This window comes from Hyposmocoma kahamanoa, unplaced genomic scaffold, assembly GCF_003589595.1.
Source record: "Hyposmocoma kahamanoa isolate Upper Pololo Valley unplaced genomic scaffold, ASM358959v1 94, whole genome shotgun sequence".
NCBI lineage: Eukaryota > Metazoa > Arthropoda > Insecta > Lepidoptera > Cosmopterigidae > Hyposmocoma > Hyposmocoma kahamanoa.
The window spans coordinates 1,895,916-1,918,459 of NW_020654878.1; the positions used below are offsets into that span (position 1 = coordinate 1,895,916).

Consider the following 22,544-nt stretch of genomic DNA (forward strand, 5'->3'; position numbering starts at 1 on the left):
AAGAGCAATCTCTGCAGTTTTGATCATTCTTCTCATGGAAATCTGCCTTATTAATGAGCAGTAGAGTTTAATCAATAATAAGGTCATTTCAAAAGTTACTTACTTATGAAATAATTTGAGTTTGATTTAATAAAAACGTAGTGTAGGCCGGAAGCGGCTGGATGCGGGCGACACAAGACCGGGGGAGTTGGCGTGCTCAATGGGAGGCTTATGTCCAGCAGTGGATGCGTGTAAGCTGATGATATTTGTTTAAAATTAAAAAATATCATACTTACAATAATAATTAATAACATTGACTTACAATTATATGGACGTCGGGTCCGCGCTAAAAAGTGTCCGAACTTATAGGGCGTTAAAATCGTATACAGAGCGTCATTCACGCTTTAGTCTTCGTTTGTTCGACTGACAGCGAAGCAAGCAAAATTAGACAGCACTGCGATGACATTACAATTTAAATTCAACGTTTTAGCTTTTTCATATTCCTTTACATGTCACTACGTTTAAATAGGTTGACTTGGGACATTTTTTTCGTGGTTTTTGTATTAGACTACAACACCAATTGCCTGGTCTCAATGCCAACACCCAGACCGGAACCAATTTAGAAAACTTAATTTCCCATTTTGGTCCTACCGGTACTCGAACCCGGGATTTCCTTATCCAGCGCCCACAGAATAAACCGTTGGGCTACCGAGGTCATTAAAAACAATATTCAAAGTATACTGTGTGACACCCTGTATGTGTTTTAGATTTAGATGACGGACAGGCGGTGCATTTGACGAGTATAACGAAAATAAACTTTCTGTTATTGACAGAGTGATCTTCACATAGTCATTTATTAATTTAAGAAGCAATGCACGCGCATAACAAGATCTCTGTTCATATTCAAAATGTGTTATTTACGACGTTTCGGGTACAACTTTATATGAAGGTTAATGCAGCTTCTGCGAACTTGTACAACAAAAATCTTCGGTTCTTGTTGTTTTTTCGTTTGGCTCTTGTTGTTTCCATCTACGATATTGTTTTATTTATATATGTATATTTAAAACGCACACGTTCAAAGCCCCGCACTAGGTAAACCCTGTTTCGGGGCTGCCACGGTCATATACATAAATAAGCACAAATTACACCATAACTCACGAGCGAACAAATGTGGCCATACAAATATTCCTCCCGGCCGGCCCGGGAATTGAACCCGGGATCTCTGCGTGGTAGACCAGCATAGTACCCATTAGATTCCCCTGAAAAGAATGAGCAAGAAACTCTAGGGTTGTTGTTTGTGTATAAACACTTGTACACATTTACCATTTACAATATTTATTTCCAACATCTTTTTTTATGATACAAAGCATCGGGAAAGACAAGGCGTGTACCTGATGATTTGTGTTGAGTTACTGATACACGAGGCAACTCGCTTGTACCAGTCGCTTGGTTAGTTTTTCACAACACCTCATGTCATAGCCTCACGCATGTCGCATTGCTTCGAATTCAACAAATGCAACAATAATTGGTCTTTCACTGCCCGCTTTGTAGCAGATTTTACATCATATGATCATCAGTACTAAATAAAAGTAGTATTTATTAATACTATATCATAACACTTAAGTTATCCAAATGATTGATACCATCAAGTTATGAAAATGTGCTTAAATAATAAGCCGTCTCCCGTCTGTTAATTCATTGCCGTAGGTGTAAACATTCTTACTACTACCTTGTACCGCCTCATTTTTTCAAATGAGGTACTCCCTCAAACTCATTTTAATTTCATGTCCTACCCAACATTGCTGATGATAAGCGACACGCCTGTCCATAGCAATTGCAGCGCCATTCAGAGATTTAAACCGCAAAGGTCTGACGCACAGCCACTGCGTCCATCACCCTGAGACCTTAGAATAATAACGCATAGAATGATAGTTTCATATCAAACGAACTGTCACAAGTGAGGCAAAAATCAAATTCATGTAGGCTAGTTTTAGTAGTAGGTTAATTTTCGGTTTTAGTGAATATTTATATAAAAATACAAGTTGAAACGCGTTACTTCCTTGTGGAATGTGATGTTAGTATCTATTTTATGTTTGTCTGACATATTTTTACACTCATTTACCGCACATTTCGTCATTTTTAGCTAAAATTCTGGAGCTGTTCGCGGTGCAAGTTGACCTTGAGCACTGAAGGCCCGCCCGCTCGTGTATGCCCTTTTGGCGCGCTTCAATTTGCCTCACTTACCGTGTGCGGACTAGGTTTCTATGCGTTATTATTCTAAGCCTGAGACATAAACTGACAATTCCCATGTCAGCTGTAATTTCACCAGCATGCTTACTCTTCAAAACCGGAACACAGTAATGCTGATATTACTGGTTGGCGGCAGAAATAGGGGAGGTCGCAGTATTCCCTGGACGAACTTTCACTTGGAAAATAAGCAAATAATGACGTAGTTTTAACGTCACCTATTATGGTGGACGAGTCAACGGGTTCTCCCCCCTCCCCAACCTCAACTTCACCAGAACAGACATTGGATGTCAATTGCAATAACGGAAATAATCCAATAGCTATCCACGCTGATTCAGTAAATGAGGAATCCAGTGAAGAGAGGTGGGAGAATGCCGAATCAAGGGATGAGGACATGGGGCCTGAGCGACCGATGCCAATTAATGAGTCACCGACAACCGGGCACGAAAGTTATGTTGTCGCCGCGATGGATAACTCGTCGCCCAATCCCCGAAGTCGTTATCAATTGCGACCTAGGACTAATTTAATTATAAGTTTTGAATTGTTGCATGGTAAGACTCATTTGTATTTATTTGGTCTCAGGTTCCCTTAGTTATGATGGGAGGAGATGATGTGTATGACGTCACCTAAGTCAGTGAGTAATAAACTAGCTTCCGTCGCATTCTCTTGTTTCATTGCTACGCCCATACGTATTAGCTCTACTGCTACTCAATCATTCAATCTCAATTTCAATTCAATCATAGATTCAGACAAACTGCAATAACTAAATGGTTCACTACCACGGATTTTTGTAATCCAAGTGCGCAGAAGCTGTATAATAATAACCTTTAGTCATTGACTTACAAATAAATGGACGACGGGTCTAATACAAAAACCACAAAAAAAATGTCTCAAGTCAACCTATTTAAACGTAGTGACATGTAAAGGAATATGAAACAGCTAAAACGTTGAATTTAAATTGTAATGTCATCGCAGTACTGTCTAATTTTCTTGCTTCGCTGTCAGTCGAACAAACGGAGACTAAAGCGTGAATGACGCTCTGTATACGATTTTAACGCCCTATAAGTTCGGACACTTTTTAGCGCGGACCCGACGTCCATATAATTGTAAGTCAATGCCTTTAGTACAAAGTTTTTGTTTCACTCTGCATAGTTTGCATTTGTGTGTGCTGTTTGTTCTGTTAATCAAACAATAGTTTGTGGAAAAACATCTATTTGCCAAGTTTTATTGAATCGGTGAAATCCAATAAACAGAATTCATCGCCTAATATGCCACCCTTAGAGGTGAAATTCTTCAAATTTGATTGGGGTCACTAGTGACGTAACCACTTTCCAACAAAAGAGTCGGTTCACAATCATTACATATTAAACATTACTGAACGTATTATAAAGTAACTATGATGCCACTGAACAAATATCCTGTTTCCACATTAACTGTTTATTTTCAACCAAATGAGAGTGTTACTAATCCATCTCAGGAAGTGTGTAGATTCGGTTTAGTATATCTGATATATTTATTCCGATTTATCTCGGATTTACAACAACAATCTCCGCGTTATATTTAGCCACTGAACACTACGTTATTCCCGTACACAATAAAGTGAGATCTTATCAATTAGATAACTGAGATTTTTATTTATTTTATGGAACAGTATCAGAACAGAGGCTTTGTGTACTTTATAATTATAATACAATGTGGGAAAAATCAATAGGATGTGAAGGCTAAGCGCCATAAATACTCAATCATACTTATAGGCAAAATTGTTTTATTTTTCTTAACACGAATAAATGTATTCACATAATTTTATACAAGGTTGCCTGAACCGGGAATAGAACCAAGCAAAAAAAAACTATCACTATTTTATTGTACTATTCGATAGGATCAATAATAAGGAAAAAATCTCTAATAAACATTGGGTGTTACAATTAAAAATAACCAAGAAATCTAATTTTAAAGTAATATCGATTCTAATATGAAGCGCACGAAGGTATAATCACTAAATATGCAAATTGTAACCTTTTGCACATGCATTTTAAATATTTATTTGTGTAATTAGAGTTTATGTATTACATTGGTAAAAATATTTTATTAGGATCAGGTGGGATAAGCGGATCATCACCGGGGGAAGAGGGACTTAAAACTTTAACGCTACTGTCACCTTATCTATTTCGCCAGCATTTTGGTTTTGAAAGGTATGAATTGTCAACGTATGTCACAGGGTGACGGGCGCAGTGGAAGCACCCCTCAGACCTTTGCGATTTAAAGCTCTGGGCGGCACTGCAACTGTCAGGGAAAGGCCTGTCGCTTACCAGCAGGCCAGACCTGTCTCTTGGTATCATAAAACAAAATACAAATTCGACATTACTTTTGAGAAGTTCCAAAACATATCGTCTCTTTGGGTGAAATGGTACCGTAATTACGTAAGTTTTGAAGCGTGGTAGACGCTGAGTAATTCATTGCACAATATTTAAACGTTTACCTTGTAGAAATAAAATAGTCTCTCTGACTGTAAAATAAGCTCGCAGTCCCCTGATATCTTTATATAATACGCAAGGTATTTCATTAAAAATATCTCTTATAACAATGGAATGAAACGGATTTTTCCCGTAGATGAATGGTTTACTTGACAAAGAGTTCTGAAATCAGAAACACTTATTGTGTGAACTGGTCAAAGTCAAAGTCATTTAACGGCATTTTGCTTTGGGGTAATGCCGCCGATATCAATAGAATCTTTGTCCTGCAGAAACGTGCAGTTAGGGCAATTTACAATCTGGGCCCCAAAGTATCTTTGAGAGATAAGTTTATTAACATTCTTACACTAGCCTCACAGTACATTTACGAAAATGTAATTTATGTTAAAAGAAATAGTAATTTCTTTATGAAAAATATTGACAGACAACATTAATACGACGAATAAAAATAAACTAGCTTTTCTTGATAGTCGTCTTCACAAACTGAAAAAATCATTTAAGGGGCAATGCATACGCTTCTATATCAAGATTCCGGTTGATATACAAAATTTGCCATTCACGAGGCTTAAAACTGTAGTGAAACAAAAACTTTATACTAAAGGTTATTATACAACTTCGGCGTACTTGGATGACAAAAATCCGTGGTAGTAACCCGTTTAGCTCATGGAGGTAGTCTCGATCTCTGATGTTTCAAATAAAAATATAATATATATTGTAAATGTTGAATGTGTACAAATACTATTTACAAAGAGCAACCCCTAGAATTTCTTACTCATTCTTCTCAGGGGAATCTGCCTTACGAATGAGCGGAGTAGAGTTTAACCATTGTGACGATTTCAAGTGTAATAATGCTTACCTATGAAATAAAGATTATTTTCAATTTTGAATTTTTGAATAAAATTGAATTAAGTTATACTACAAATTAAATGTCCATAAAATAAAATATTTAACATGATGTACAGTTGTCAAATATTTGAGGTCACTTTATAAAATTCATTTAGATACATTATAGAAAAAATTCTCAATTAGCCATTTCATTCTGGATGCCGTTACATAGGTACTATGATCAAAGATCGTGTTGTTTATCACAGTGAAGACAAGACAGTCTTCGTTCCTTAGTTAACGGAGTATACATTGGATATTTTGGTAAAAAAAGTTACTGTGATTACGTACAAAGGGGCATACTTCCAAAATTTATATTCCTGCTAATGTCAGGAAGCCCGTTTCTTGCCCGTGTCTCTATACTAAGGTACAGAGTTTTGAATAAATAATCACTAGGTTTACTATAGAATATCCGTAAACACTGTTTTCGTATTGTGAATGTTTTAACAGCATCAATTGAGTTTCCCCAGAAAATTACACCATATATTGTAACCGATAGTAGACTTGTGGCTGATCGGTTCTTAGAGGGAGCGATCCTAGTTCTTTCAATCGGTCAATTGAACTAGGTCGGTCTTCTAGTTTATTTAGTTTATCTAGTTCCTTAGTTAGTTAGTTCGTCGTGTCCTAGCTCGGACATTGAACGAACGCTCCAAACTAGTAATTTTATGCAAATGAACTACTACGGACGTCTAATATTATGAGGTCAACACTACACTGTACTAAATATTTAAAAATACATTTTGTGTGGAATCGGTATTATTTGATTTTCCTTCATATTTTACAGGTTTAAAGACTGTCATTCTAAGTAAATATCCTTTTTTTTTTACAAAATAAGAATTTTAATCAGAACGGTGTGTTTAAAAATCAATATTTAGGTACAATTATTTCATATACTCGTACACGTAGGTTGATATTGTACATACAGATACCTACCAAAAAATATTACTTTTTTGCAAGCTTGTATATATACATAATGTAGATACGTATTAGAGACTTAGAACGAGCTGGCGACGTTCAATCGTGCATCCCACTCGAACTTATACTAAAAGTAGTGAAAGATCGCTATTTGTCCCGCTCGCACCGTTCCTACTGTATAAAAGACAGGTGAACTATCAACGCAGACAGTACCTAGTTCGTACTGAACTAAAAAGAACGATGAATTATTAAAACCGTGCAAGACGAACTAGTTCATGTCGGTCAGTGTAGGGATTACATTCCTAATAGTTCGTAGTTCATAAACTATACAAGCCTAACGGGTAGGCGGATACATTGCACTGTTAATACAATAGTGTACTAACTCAAAAAGCGTAATTTTTTCAGAATCGATGAAAAACGAACTAAGTACTCACTCCCAGTGAAGGGTAATTAAAATTATGTATTTTTAGGTAATAAAGGCCAAACATATATAAAAATCAAAGGCCATAAACAATTTTATATTTCTGAGTAAGGACTGTTTTATCCAGAACCAGCTCACAAAAAATATGTCTCAGTTTGAGTTTAGTTGATACCCTTTTTTTGGTTCTTACAATATTCTAACGGCGATTTTATTGACGGGTAGAGAATAATTTTTTGCTTTCGGCTATAATATAATCTTCAATTTCACATTTTGAGTTACAATGCGATTTATGTTACTATAATACGCGTTTATAGCAACTACAACAGACGGTACATCAACTAATACAGATAGAGCGTAGCAATAATTAAAAAGCTTAGATATAAATTATTTAGAACATCTATGTGACGGTTCCAATTTAAATTTCTTATATTCTTCCAGGGAAGTACGGCCGTCATATCTGTTTCTGCCGCCAAGCAGTAATGTAAGTATTACAGTGTTACGGTTTTGAAGGGTAAGGGTGCTGGTGAAATTGCAGGTAAGTAGGACTTGTCAACTTATGTCTCAGGGTGACGGGCGCAGGGCACGACTTCATTCCGATAAAAATAGAAGATAACATTCAGAATCACTGCGAAAATAACTGTCAGGTGTCAGAAGGCATCGAGGCAAAGTTCTTTTGGCTAGATCTGCATGTCTTCACCTTAATAACTGATAAACTTAATTAAGCATTTTTACATAGTTCAAACCTTATTTTTCATGTATATCGTACGGCTATTACAATAGTGTTATAACTCAAAATATGTGAAATTCAAGATAATACCATTGTTGACCGTAAAATTTGATTCTCTACACGCCAATAAAACCATCGTTAGAATATTGCGAAAAAACAACTAAAAGATATCTACTTAACTACTTAACTCAAAACGAGACACGCTTCATGTGAGCTAGTTCTGGCCAAAATAGTCCCTAATTCAAAAATATTAAATCATTTTTCTCTTTTATTTTCAAATGTGTATGTATATTTGGCAAGTAAGAAATAACCTATACATAAAATTTACACAGATCTTTCGCGAAGCGAGTGATTCGTTTTCAGTCGATTCTGAGAAAATACACTTTTTGAGTTAATACACTATTGTATTAACAGTGCGATTATGATTAAAACTCAAAAAATTCTTCATTTCATAGGTGAGCAAATAACACTTGAAATCGTATGCTTACACAAATCGGGCTTTTTGCTTCTCATTACAGCCATGGTCGGATAACGAGAAGAAAAAACGCCCGAGCGGTTTTTTGGGGCATTATAGTTAAGTCAGTCTTGAAAAGCGTGTACCGCTGCTGGTACCGCTTGAAATTGTCTGTAGGATTGTAATGTAGCCAGGAGAGTGTAGTAGCTTGCGCAACCTCCACACATCTCGCTTAGTAAGTTTAAAGTTCAAAATTCAAAAGGGTAAAGAAATAGTGGTTATAAATCCAGTTTTATAAATATTATTCCCGTTTTATTAATACTTGTGATCTCATTGACTTACAATTATATGGACGTCAGGTCCGCGCTAAAAAGTGTCCGAACTTATAGGGCGTTAAAATCGTATACAGAGCGTCATTCACGCTCTAGTCTTCGTTTGTTCGACTGACAGCGAAGCAAGCAAAATTAGACAGTACTGCGATGACATTACAATTTAAATTCAACGTTTTAGATTTGTCATATTCCTTGACATGTCACTACGTTTAAATAGGTTGACTTGGGACATTTTTTTCGTGGTTTTTGTATTAGACCCGTCGTCCATTTATTTGTAAGTCAATGTGTGATCTTTAAAATGTTAAACTGGTAAACGGTTCAAAAAACTAACGAGAAGACGTGTTCGCTGCCTCGTTCGAGCAGGGAGTGACGATAGAACGAAACAGAATCAGAATGGCGACGCAAAGGAATTAAAGAACGATTCAAAATCAAATTTAAAAATGAGTGGCCAGGAACCGGAGAAAAGGCGATAAAAAGGTGGAATGACGATGTAAGGAGGTCACATTGTCGCAGCCTGCATACAATCCAACTATTTACGTGCAAGTGTGATAAAGTACTTTCTTACTAACCTTCAGAACTTAGTAACTCTTAAATAAATTTAATGTAAAAGCTATGTAGGTTAGATAAGCGAGTGATGTGAAAACATATGCTCGGAATCGCACGCACTATTAACCGTCAAGCACAAACAAATGCATCAGATGGGCAGGTGCACATGTGCACCATTTCTCTAATGCACAGAGATGAACAAGCGCCCGAGTTTTCAGCACAAATACAAGCAGAAACAAACATTTACAATCATTAAACAAATACAAATACAAAATACAAAATATATTTATCACTCTTGAAGTATGTACTTTTTTACTAGACATCCCTAGACTAGACTCCCATATCACTACTAGCTTTTCTAGGAATTGCTATAATTGGTTTCATATAATGGAGTGAGTCTTGCATATGCTGATAATACAAAGAACCTGGGTCTGATAATCGATCATACACTGTCTTGGAGACCGCAGGTAAATGAGGTTAGTCGACGCATGCATTTTTCCTACCATTCTCTCAAGCGGCTTCAATTCTTCTTGCCATTCAATACGAAAGTTATGCTTGCTCAGTCTTTACTACTTCCTCTTCTCGACTATGCCGATGTTTGTTATTTGGATGCTACTGAGGAGCTGCTTAACAAACTGGAGCGCTTACAAAATCTGGCAATCCGTTTCATATTTGGTTTACGGAAATATGACCGTGTCTCTGAATTTCGGACTAAGTTGAAATGGCTACCAATCCGACTTCGCCGAGATATGCACGTTCTTTGTCTCCTTTACAAAATTCTACATTACCCCCAGCTTCCTCATTATCTGTGTTCCCGTTTTTCTCCCTTATCCCCCAGTTCCCGCCCAAAACGTACCTGTGACACTAGATCACTAATAAATCCCCAATCCAACTCGAAATTCTTCCACAAGTCTTTCACGGTAAGTGCAACTCGTATGTGGAATAGACTGCCTGCTAGCATTCGTGGCAGTCCATCGGTGGCATCTTTCAAACATAAATTAAAAGAGCACTACCTGTCGAACGCGTTAGATAGCTAATAGGTAACATATATTATAAAGTAGTAATTTGTTTAGATTATAATATATATTCTGCTTATGTTTGTATTTATGTATATAAAGTTCATGTAGGTATGTATGTCTGTCATATGTATATATTATTATCCTTTATATGTATATATATTATTTATTAAAAATTATGTTTTTTGCTCACATTTAAATTTTAATTTTATTGTACAATAATTAGTCCCGCAGGCGTCATTTTTCACCTAGGCTAGGGTTGGCTGGAAGAGATCTCTTCTAGAGACAAGCTCACCTTTGTATATGTCCTTTATAACTTGTGTTTCATGTATCTTTTCTTTGTGCAATAAAGAGTTATTATTATAATATGTCCATGAAGATATATAATGCTTTGCCTGCAGCAATCGCAGTCTTACCCTTAAACATATTTAAAAAGAACTTGTTGTGTGATCTGTGTATATATGATATCAAAGATTATTTAAAATGAAAAAAAAATGACACAAACTCGTTTACAAGAATAACTGCTTCAATTTTTTTAATAATTTATCTAATGTAATTAAATCACTACAAGGACTTACTTTTAAATCACAATTGACAAAATGGCTTTTGACACATTGCTTTTATAATAATAAAGAGTATTTAGAAGTTACAAATACCAATTGATATTAATTTGAAATGTAAATTGATTTGTAATTGTAGAGACAAATGTGAAATTTAAGAACGAACATTTGTTGCGTGCAGGTTGAATACAATGTACTCACTCAAGATCTGTATAAATACTGTAATCTGGCAAATAAACGTATTCAATTCTTCTTCTATTCTCTACAAAGGTAAAATTCACAAGTTTTGGTACAATAACTTAATATTAAAAGATTCCTTTGAAAGAGCTGGAGTTTGCGATCCGATATGTTCATTTCCAAGCACTTCACCACGTAAATATAGGCATACTAGAAAACCAAAATTGTGTACCGGTGATGCCAAAGTGCAACAGTTTATGCTGAATAAATGATTAAATAAAAAAATAATATACTACAACCGCTCACGCGATAAATGTTTATTTAATCGCTCATGCGATGCGCTACCCCCACCTACACGGCGCTTAAAGGATAAGATAAACCTACCGCAAAATGGCGGCTATCTGGTTTCGCAAATTAGAAAAGGATTCAGTTTAAATACAAGTTTTTATAAATAAAAATTATTATTCTGCATTGCTAAATTTTTACCCTCCGTACTACAACAAAAACATCTGAAATAAAATGCAGTAATACACCGCAAATCCTGCACTTAAAAAGCACTAATGAAATTTTTGGTGTAATTGGGTAAATATGATAATATTCCGTTTGAGTGGTTCTAACGTTTACCATGAAATTACTCCTTAAAGTATAGTTTATAAACATTTATGTTCAGGGTAAACTTAAAAAACGCTACTTGCGGTATGTTTTCAATAAATAAACACCGAAATCACCAGCCCAAACAATAACAGACAAAATTGTCGTGACGTATTTTTGAAGTTGTTTATTTTTTTGACAGACCCAGGCATTAAAAAATTTATGGTTTGCTAGAGTAGTTACCGAAATAGCAATTAGTATCAGTTCTTTTACCTGTTATAACTTCGATATCCGATAAATCGGTATAAAATCATCACCGGCACCTCTAGATGTGGTATGCGTCTACGGCTGCATGTATCGCGTGAGCGGGTATTCAATGACTGTATACCATCGATACGACAAGAAGAAGAACCTACCGCCTCTCAAACAGAGGCCGAGGATTCGAATCTGGGCATATCGCCTAAACCTTCGCCTGAGAGGAGACCCGTGCCAAGTTGTGTACCTGGCAGTAAGCGACACGTATCCATAACAGTTGCAGTGCCATTTAGAGCTTTAAATCGTAAAGATCTTATGGTCACTGCCACTGCCCCTGGCACCCTGAAACATAAGTTCACAAGACTCATGTGCCTGTAATTTTACCAGCACCTCTACTAAACCTAATGCGATCGATATTTGCAGTGTATACGAATTATATGATGACACTTTTTGCACTTTGACAGTTCATGAGTAAAATATTTCACTGTGTTTTCTTCTTACTTTAGCTTGGGTTTTCTTCTTAAAGTTCGGCCAATGAAAAGGTTGTTGAGAATTAGTTCGGGCGCCAGTGAAAGGGTTGTAACTCTAACTAGTTGTGAACAGGTTCACGGCAATGAAATGGGAAACTTCCGGTCCACAAAATTTATTAAAGAAGTAAAGTTTAAAGAAAGGCTGTAACAATATAAAGGTAAATGTAAAAAAACTGAAAAACTGAAACTGAATGTAAAAGAAATAGATACATGAAGGGTGTAGACTTATAAATTATTACACATGATTAGCTTATTATTATAGTTAAAAAGTTATTGATGTCGTTTCACTTGTTAGGTAACGTAATTTCGATATCAGTTTAAAGGTTTTTAATATCTCATATATTTATGGAACAATCGCCTGGACACACTTAACGATTACACCCTATATGGCGATACATTTGAATGCGATATTTTTATTAAAACATACGCTGGACGTTGCATCCTAAGGAGAATAATATTGGGTCTAAATAGCGGGCTTTACATAGACTATCTACTCTATTGCGTGATACAGCAATCGTGCGAAAATTGAGTGCGCGTGTAAACACTTTGGAAGGAAAAAAATTGCGCACTCCAACACGCACCGAGGCCTACCAAAATCTTTCAAAAAACAACCTTATTTCAATGTAAATTTAAAGTAAGCTTATTACCTACAATGTTACCCATATTCGTATATGACGAACCTGCCAACCAAGTAATGTATTATTGTCAATTTTTATTAAAAATAGGAAAGAGATAACGCTATGTAAACTATACAATGCCATCTCTTTCTTTTTTGATGTCCCAAATCGTCTAATCGTAGTATAATGTTTAAGTGCTTGATGTTATTTACATTCGGAGAATTTTAACTGCCAAAGAAAGAAAAGTATGTAATAATGAAATCTATTAAAATTACGTTGTTTTCAGTTATTTTTCCGCATTTTCATGAAGAAAAATAAATAAAACAAGCTGAGTCTTGATTGTCACGTTGTGAATTTGGAATTATAGTCTAGTGTCAACTGTTAATTTCGCCAAGGAACATATAGATGGCGTTGTCATAATTTTACGAAATATACATCGCGTATTTTTATTTAACGAGAATATATTCCCTATGTACTATTTAATAAATAAAAAATAAACAAAATATTGAGGAGATATTATGTAAATAAATAAGTTCAACTTCACTTTTAATCATTACAAATCAAAACTTAGATTTATATAAATAAATTCGAAAATAGTATTGTTTTCATTGCATCCGTCTAACTATTTTAAGGTTGCTAAATTTGACATAAGAACAATATTACTTTAATGTTAAAGTCGCGTCATAGTACGAGCCGAGTGAAGGAATAGTCAAAAGCTGCCAATAAAACATCATAGTTTTAACATTATAATAAGCTTACTTTAAGGTTAAAGTAATATTGTTTTAAGAGGTTGTGGTAGACCCCCTGATCACGCGGGGACTGTGTAAAGGGCGCTAATCATTTCACTTATTGTGTACTCACGGCAGCATATCAAGCTACACATTAACGGATCTTGTTTCGTTGTACTGGAGGCGATATTCGAACAAAAGTGTATTATAGCTTAATGTGAGGTTGACATTTCATTTTGATGTGCAAGGGGCTTAGGTGGTTAAGCATATTATATTTACTACATTCACTATAATGTAAATACTTATTTGAAACTTATAATAATTACGTAAAAACAATAACGAATATTAAGACAGCTGCGAAATACAGTTATACGTACATTGACTTACAAATAAATGGACGACGGGTCTAATACAAAAACCACGAAAAAAATGTCCCAAGTCAACCTATTTAAACGTAGTGACATGTAAAGGAATATGAAAAAGCTAAAACGTTGAATTTAAATTGTAATGTCATCGCAGTACTATCTAATTTTGCTTGCTTCGCGGTCAGTCGAACAAACGAAGACTAAAGCGTGAATGACGCTCTGTATACGATTTTAACGCCCTATAAGTTCGGACACTTTTTAGCGCGGACCCGACGTCCATATAATTGTAAGTCAATGTATACGTATAACTAAATTTAAGTTATTGACTGTCGCTAAGAAATCCATTTCCGTTCGACATTGCCGCGCCTCACTCGTGTGTCACTATGCCCGTGACCGCTGTCAAGGACGGATTTACGTTCGAATTTTTCGTGGCCATAAAGTCTTATGTTAATAAAATTTTCAATGACTGTGATTGCTGACGGTAAGCAATCTATATCTTGGACCGATGTTAAAGAGCTCGTAAAGGCGCTTTCAAATAAGATGCTTATAGAACCAGTGCAACCGAGCGTCTGCAGCGCTTCAGTAATTTTTAGTTTAGTAATTGTGTGTCTGTAAGTACTCAAGACACCCTCAATCCGGACATGTCTCAAGACGAAGCTTTGACTCCATAGAGCATCTATCTTGTCGTGCAGCGCAGAGAAAAGGGCACTAGACCACGCAGAAGGTCATCAAAGCGATCGACCGACCAAATAAAGTCTGCAGTGGGCAGTCCTTTGCAAGTTTAGCGCACTAGGGAGAGGAGACGAGATATCGTGAGGCGAACAACAACGGCCCCTAACAATTTTTTTTTAATTTTTTTGTAATATAAAGTGACGGGCCGAACAAGTCGTGCGCCTGATGGTAAGCTACACGCCTGTTCATAACAGTTGCAGTGCCACTCAGAGCTTTAAATTGCAAAGATGTGAGGGGCACTACCACTGCGCCCGTCACCTTGAGACATGTAGCTCACTATCAAGCGTACGACTTGATCGGCCCGTCACTTTATATTATAAAAAGATTTAAAAAGCCTACATTTTCCCTAGCACCCTAAGAGTCGTATTCCAGAACTCTACTCAATAGTCAAGTCAGGACTTGAGTATTGCAGTGAGCACTGAAAATCATACTCAAGTCCTTGCCATTAGGGTCGTATTTCCAGTGCTTGAAATCATACTCAAGTCTGCTCAAGTCCGGACTTGAGCCTTGAGTAGAGTTCTGGAATACGACGCTTACCTTATTTCTAAAGCGGAACGCAATAATGCTAACATTACTGCTTGGCGGCAGAAATAAGTAAGGTGGCAGTATTTTCCTGGGCAAACTCTTTCAAAAGGAGCTCTACTGCTGCTAGACAATATACTCCGTGATGACCACGACATTGACAGCAATGTCAAAAGTGCAACGAAAAAGAAGAAGGTAATTGTGACTGCAGAAGTGGCGCGCTACCACAGTGTCGCTGTAACTGCTTTTCTAAATTTTGTGTGAAAATTAGTAGTGGCCACTGTAGCGCTTCCATAAGCATCTAATTTGAAGGCGCCCTTAGTTCGGTATTAAGTAAATACATAGGCTGTGATGTCATCCAGATTTCTAAATTAATTTTAAGCTCTTCTTCTTCTCACTGACTTTTTAAAAGATTAAAAGTAACTGACTGTACTCCTTTGCGATTTTATTGTATGTTATTGTTATAATATAACTGCCTCAGTGGCCGGAACGGTTACCATGCTGGACTGGCACGCAGAGGTCCCGGGTTCGATTTACTTGCGGTTATCCATGTGTGTGCCGATGGCAACCGCGACACAGGAGGTCAGAGGAGTACGGGGTTATAAAAAAATATGTATATATAATCACCACCTGAATAAGAACAATAATGTTGACAATAGTGTACCTAATATCTGCCATATGTTGGCCTTTTCGAATATTGTTACAATCGCCTCACGGTTATCATTATTAGATTGTGTATCTATGGCGATTATGCTAGAATCAAAATTAACGTCCGAATAAGCGGAGTTACTAGTGCGAGCTTTTCTTGTATAAGGTTGGGTCTCTAGTGCTTTTTTTTAGGATATTTTGCAGTAGGCCGATGGCCTTGACTGCGCCACCGGAAAAAAGGGCAAACTGAAGGTTCCCTTCTAGGTTACCTAGTCGTGTGTTCTTTTCAGAACGCCGTCCTTAAGTTTCTTAAATTGTGTGCAGGTTTCATAGAGCGTTTCGCATCCCGGTTCGCTTTCCAGTGGATACCTAAAGGTCCCAACGAAACCGGAGGCTCTCTCACGGAGAATCCGCCTGTATTTTCGCGAATCCCTATCTGCCCCCCTTGAGATTTAAAACGTGCCATTTTAGCTAGACGCGACTGACCCCGAGTTTCTTGCGCCTTTTCTTCTCGGTGGTTTCTACTGCACTACTATAGTATTATATTACCTGTGCCCATAGTGAAATCACGAAACATCAGGTGCATGCACACTTAAATATAATAAATAAAAACTGTGACCCTGCTCCCGTTAAATAATATCTTGCTTATGCGCAGTTTATTTAGTAACATCTAATCATAACTCATAAGTTTACTTAGTTAGTAATGTGGTGTCGTTGACTGATGTACACACCTGTAAGTGGCTTGTGGTGCAGAACTGTATTCATGTTTTAATACAGGTGGAAGGTTGTATGTATCACATAAATATTTTTAACCTATCCCTCATTTATAAAGTGTAATATAAACTTACATTCTATAATTTTATTTTTGATAACAATCATAAACCCTAACACTCATTTTTAACCGACGTCAAAAATGAGGAGGTTATTAATTCGATTGTATTTTTTTTTGTATGTATGTTACGTTATTACTCTGGCAATTGTGACCCGATTTTGATGATTCTTGTTTTGTTGGAAAGCGGATACCTCAGTATTGGTTCCATTTAAATTTGAACATTCCACCCATTGACTTACAAATAAATGGACGACGGGTCTAATACAAAAACCACGAAAAAAATGTCCCAAGTCAACCTATTTAAACGTAGCGACATGTAAAGGAATATGAAAAAGCTAAGACGTTAAATTTAAATTGTAATGTCATCGCAGTACTGTCTAATTTTGCTTGCTTCGCTGTCAGTCGAACAAACGAAGACTAAAGCGTGAATGACGCTCTGTATACGATTTTAACGCCCTATAAGTTCGGACACTTTTTACCGCGGACCCGACGTCCATATAATTGTAAGTCAATGATTCCACCTCTAAGAATGCCAATTTAGGGGAATAATCGCGCACTTTCCGATAACCGATTTCAATGAAACTTGGCAAATAGATGTATATAATAAAAATAAATAAAAAAAATAAAAATATTTTATTACTTCACTGTACATGGCATAATTGAATGAATGAATGAATGAATGAATGATTAAACATTGCTCTTAAGCTGGTGTTATAACTATCTATAATTTACTAATACATCAACCTTAATAAACTAAGACTTAATTAACCTATGTGTTACTTTGTGTGAGTACATGTCCGTGTATATATGCATGAAGTGTGTGTAAATGTGTGTGTGTGTGTGTGTGTGTGTGTGTGTGTGTGTGTGTGTGTGTGAGCGCACATATTTCTGTTCAATTTTGATTTCATTTAATTTCAATATTATATCAAGTTATGTTAACTTATTTATTTATATATTTATTTATTTATTTCAAACTAGTAGTAATTGCTCAATCTCCTCATACGACTTAGTTTACGACTTAGTAATTCCACGAACTTTTGAGGTCTTTTTTATATAAAAAGTTATAATTATAAATGACAATCATAAGTTATAAACCCCACTTTACATAACTAAATAGATTATTAAACTGAAACAAATTTTACCTAAAACAAGTTCGGAAACGCAATTTCGTTTCGGTCGCTCGGCTCGTACTGCTTTTTCAAGTACTAACTTAACCTAACCTACTAATAAGGGATGCACTAATGTGCATCCTGCATGCAGGTCCAGGTAGCTACCTCGATAGAAGTTATCTGAATTGACATTATGTAAAATCATTATGTCAGTCGGAACATAGGATTCCTTCAAAGATTTCCAGACTTGCCGATCAGGCGCGAAATGCATCGTGTGTAGGGAACCATCTCACTGAACGCTTTACGGTTCGCCATTCGAGAACCTTACTGCCCGAACGGTTGTCAGTTCTACGAGCTTTGTGCCCTACCCACTGCCAGTTTAACTTGCTAATTCTTTGAGGTATGTCAGTGACTTTTGTTCTTCTACGGATCTCCTCATTTCTGATTCGGACACGTTGAGAAATACGAAAGCAATGCTTTATGAGGCCCATAGTAAGCGGCCACGTCTCAGAGACGTAGGTCTCGAAGACTTTTGTCTTCAAGGACTGCGGTATTGCGGACGAGACGTCGGATTCGAGGATTGACCTCTTTCTCGAAATTGGTTCTGCCTAATTGGACGGTTTATCCGAATAGACATACTCGTCAACAACTTCGAGTGTAGTGGTTCCCACTGTTGTAGGGATACATTTGGGGACATGGGCATTCGATATTATATAAAATGATTGTTAGGTATATAAAAAGAACTTATGTAAAATATTGTTATTACGACCTCCGTGGTCGAGTGTTGCCATCTCTGAGGACTTGGGTTTGATCCTCGGCGGGGTCAATGTAGAAAAACATTTTTATACTGTCGCAGGTCTGGGTGTTTGTGGTACCGTTGTCGTAGTTTTCGATTTCCACAACACAAGGTTTTAGTTACTTACTTTGGGATCGGACCAACGTACGTGATGTTGTCTAATATTATTATTATTATTATTATATTAAAAACGAGAATTATATGGAACTAAGTTATAGAAGTGTATTTACACCAAGTAAAAATTATATTAAAAAGAGCGTTACAGCATTTAATATTAATATTTGATTTTCATATCTTGTTATGCAAGGCTGGGAAGTTGTTGTTTGACGCGTTGTTGGGAAAAATAAGTTTGTTTCAGTAAGAGTCAAAATTCAAAGAAAGAAACGTCTTCACGACCATGTTTAACGGTATATTCACCAACTGTTCCTTGTGTTGTAATTGGTCATGCAGCATATGTTAAATGCTACATACGATAAGGCTTTTCAAAACCAAATTATAAGCCATAGACTGTGCAAATTATTGTATTTAAAAAACCGGGAGTTGAGTATATAAACAAATGAAGTACGTTTTCCCGGATTTTTTGTGTAACTATTTATTTATTATAATCATTAATACAAAGATGGAACACTTAGAAAAAATCCTTCGATACGACCGGATTCGAACCGACGTCTCCCTGCAAACCGTGCCAGACGCTATGCCAACCAACCCACGGAACGAACTAGCGGACCTCACGAATTCTTCTACTTGCTTGTTGATCTTTGTATTTTGGTTTTCAACGACTTTTCACCCGTAGCGCCATCTATGAGAAATCTACGAAAGTATTTCGTCACCCAGTTAGGTAACTTAACAGCTACAGCAGCAGCAGCGGCTAGGATGTCGCTATAAATAGTTAGTACTTAAATTTTTATTGAAATGATATTCAATTTTTTTTATTTTAACGGCTTAGTGGAGTGAAAAAAACTTTCATAGATTTCTCGTAAGTGGCGTTAAGGCAAAAAAGCCATTACATGCAACCAAAAAACAAAGATCCGTAACAAAAGTATAGAGAAATTCGTTTCATACATTACGCATTTATATTTCGCATCAAGGGTAAGTAGCGTTTATGGAGATTATCAATGATTTTCTTTGTTTACAAACATCACGTCAATTTGACAGCTCAAACTGGTCGAGGTTGCACAAAGAACGGCGCTGTCATTCGTTTGGATGCGTTCAAAATAATCAAAGCCATTCGACATGCTCCGATGGTAGCTGGAAGGCTGCTATGTTAGAAAAGGGAGTGAGAATGCTTTATAAACGACCGCGTATTGACTAGAAGTGCTGTTTAGTGTTAACGGTTTGGAAAGTAAACAGCCGTGTGGCTTTTTCTCTGAGAATTCGCCACGTAGCATTTAAATTTAGTTTAAATGCACTTTATCTTTTTAATCGACTTCAAAAAAGGACTAGGTTCTCAATTCGATATTTGTGAACCGATTTCGGTGATTCCTTTTTTGTTGAAAAGGTAGTAACTCGATAATAGTCCTATTCCAAGAAGGATTGTGACATCCCGAGTTTTTAGCGACGCAGTGTTTTTGAGGTCGTGCATTAAAGAGACCTACCATTGCTTGTGATTCATTATCAAAGCGTCAAAAAAGCTAATTGTGTACAGTCTATAGAAGCTGGGGTTATAAAGTTGACATAGGTTATGTTTATAACATTTTCCTGTATTTCGCTTCAAATGTGAACAACATTGTTACAGAAAACAACAAGTTTTCAGTTTGTTTCCAAAAATAATAAAAAACTCGCTGAATATTCCCAAATCTGCGAACTCTGCCACATTTAATACAACGTTAACATGTTCTGCCGCAATGAACAAAAATTGTATGTCCAAATGGCAGAAATCTGCGACAAGTGGTCACACTGTTCTCAACCACAATGTGACATTGACATTAGCAAGAGGCCTCTTGTCAAAACGTTCCTATGCTAACTTTCTTATCTCTCATTTAAATGTTGTCTAAACATTTTTGTCACATTGTGTATTATTTTTGACTTTATGTCTTACTGTTTAATTGATTATTTGATTATGTATTTTTTAGCTTTAATGTTATATGTGTGTACTATAAAATAACCAATACTTTAGGTAGATAAACTTTCGATCACGCTTAAAATGGAACGTACGTTCAAGAACGTTACTTAATCTATGGTCGATCTGAAACAATTGCGTTGTGTTTTTGCATCTATTCTAAAATACATTGTTTTACAATTTTTTTATTCCCGACTTCTAAAAATATACAAAAATATATTGATAATTAGACATAAACTAAAAAGTAGAATTATACTAGCAAAGTCCATGAACGGCTCTTCGTTGATTTTATAATTATTGGGTCAGCTTTCGCCATCCTTCTTTGAAGAAAGTATTCCACCTCTCAAGGTGGCCAATTAGGGGATGAATCCAGATTCCTTGAATTTCACCCACTTTCCGGTCACCGATTTCAAAAAAAATTGGCAAATAGAAATGAAATCAAATTTGTTTAGTGTGATTTTTTGGTGTAACACATTGACTTACAATTATATGGACGTCGGGTCCGCGCTAAAAAGTGTCCGAACTTATAGGACGTTAAAATCGTATACAGAGCGTCATTCACGCTTTAGTCTTCGTTTGTTCGACTGACAGCGAAGCAAGCAAAATTAGACAGTACTGCGATGACATTACTATTTAAATTCAACGTTTTAGCTTTTTCATATTCCTTTACATGTCACTAGGTTTAAATAGGTTGACTTGGGACATTTTTTTCGTGGTTTTTGTATTAGACCCGTCGTCCATTTATTTGTAAGTCAATGGTGTAACAATTCGAAGTTACACGAAATGATTTGCCAAGTAGCAGTAGAGGTCCTTGTGAATGAGTTCTCCAGAGAAGTACTGCCACCTTACCTATTTCTGCCCCCAAGCAGTAATGTCAGCATTACTGTGTTCCGGTTTTAAAGGGTAAGGGTGCTGGTGAAATTATAGGCACTGCAACAGTCACGCTCGGTTGCAGCCACGGTTAGTGAGGTGTGATATTAATTTTCCAATTTAACCACGATCGAATGAAAGAATTATAGAGAATGTAAAACAACATCCTGCAATATGAGATAGCTGTTCCGCCAGTTATTCCAATCGACTGGATAAAAAAAGGCATGGGAAAATTTATGTCTAAAACTTGTTGAAAATTTTGAATCTGAAAGTACAACTTTTTCAGTTGCAACATAGCAGGTGAGTCATTTTTAATACCTATATGTGAAGTGTGTGCCCGAAGAACTAGGTTAAAGTAATGTTTCTTCGTTAGAATCCATCGCGTAACTGAGTCGAAAGATCATTAAAACTTTGGTCGCACTTCAGAAGCGCGACAGTCGCGCGGGCGTCGCGCGGCTGCAGCGCTTCTAACAGCGGCTGATTTTGAAGGCGTCATAAGATAGACCGTAGTAGCATTCTAGGGCAAATTGGTTTGTCAGTTTCCTATAAATATTTTCCTGTTAGTGTCGTACTAAAATACGATGTCACTCGCCTATTATAAGAATACGACGAAAGATGTTAGCAGTCCTGATTTAGATATATTTAAATCGCGTATATTTGTTTTTTCAAACAAACCGACGTTTCGGGCCCTTTACAGGTCCCATGGTCACGGTTGACTGAGGTGGTACAGTCTTCAACCAGTTATGTCTATTATAAACTATATGTATATTATAAATTATTTTAGGACCTTGTTTAAATATAAAATATATAAATAAAATATTCACACTAACCTAATAGAAAAAACACCCTATTTAATTTATTAACTAGTTTCAATCACAGTCACATGCACATATAAACAAACAATTTTATTGTTGTCTCATTCGCCTCGCACCATGCTCATCACACCACACACACTATTAACACGCCGTTAGACCCACAAACATATACAAGCGCAGCCAGACTATCGCCGATGAATTTAGCAAATGTACGGGAAAACGACATAGTTTGTGTTACATTGCGGTAAAACATGTTTTGTATGATTTTTTTATGTGTGAATGAAAGAATGAATGAAAGAAAAAGTAGAGTAATTTCACAAAAAATTAATATAACGTCGTCGGTGTTTA

At 36.3% G+C, this 22,544-nt stretch overlaps 1 protein-coding gene across 1 annotated transcript in view; it reads right to left on the bottom strand.

Moving 5' to 3' along the window:
- LOC113237866 overlaps positions 1-22,544 on the bottom strand; it is an 86,223-nt gene that overhangs the window by 36,038 nt on the left and 27,641 nt on the right. The window lies entirely within an intron of this gene.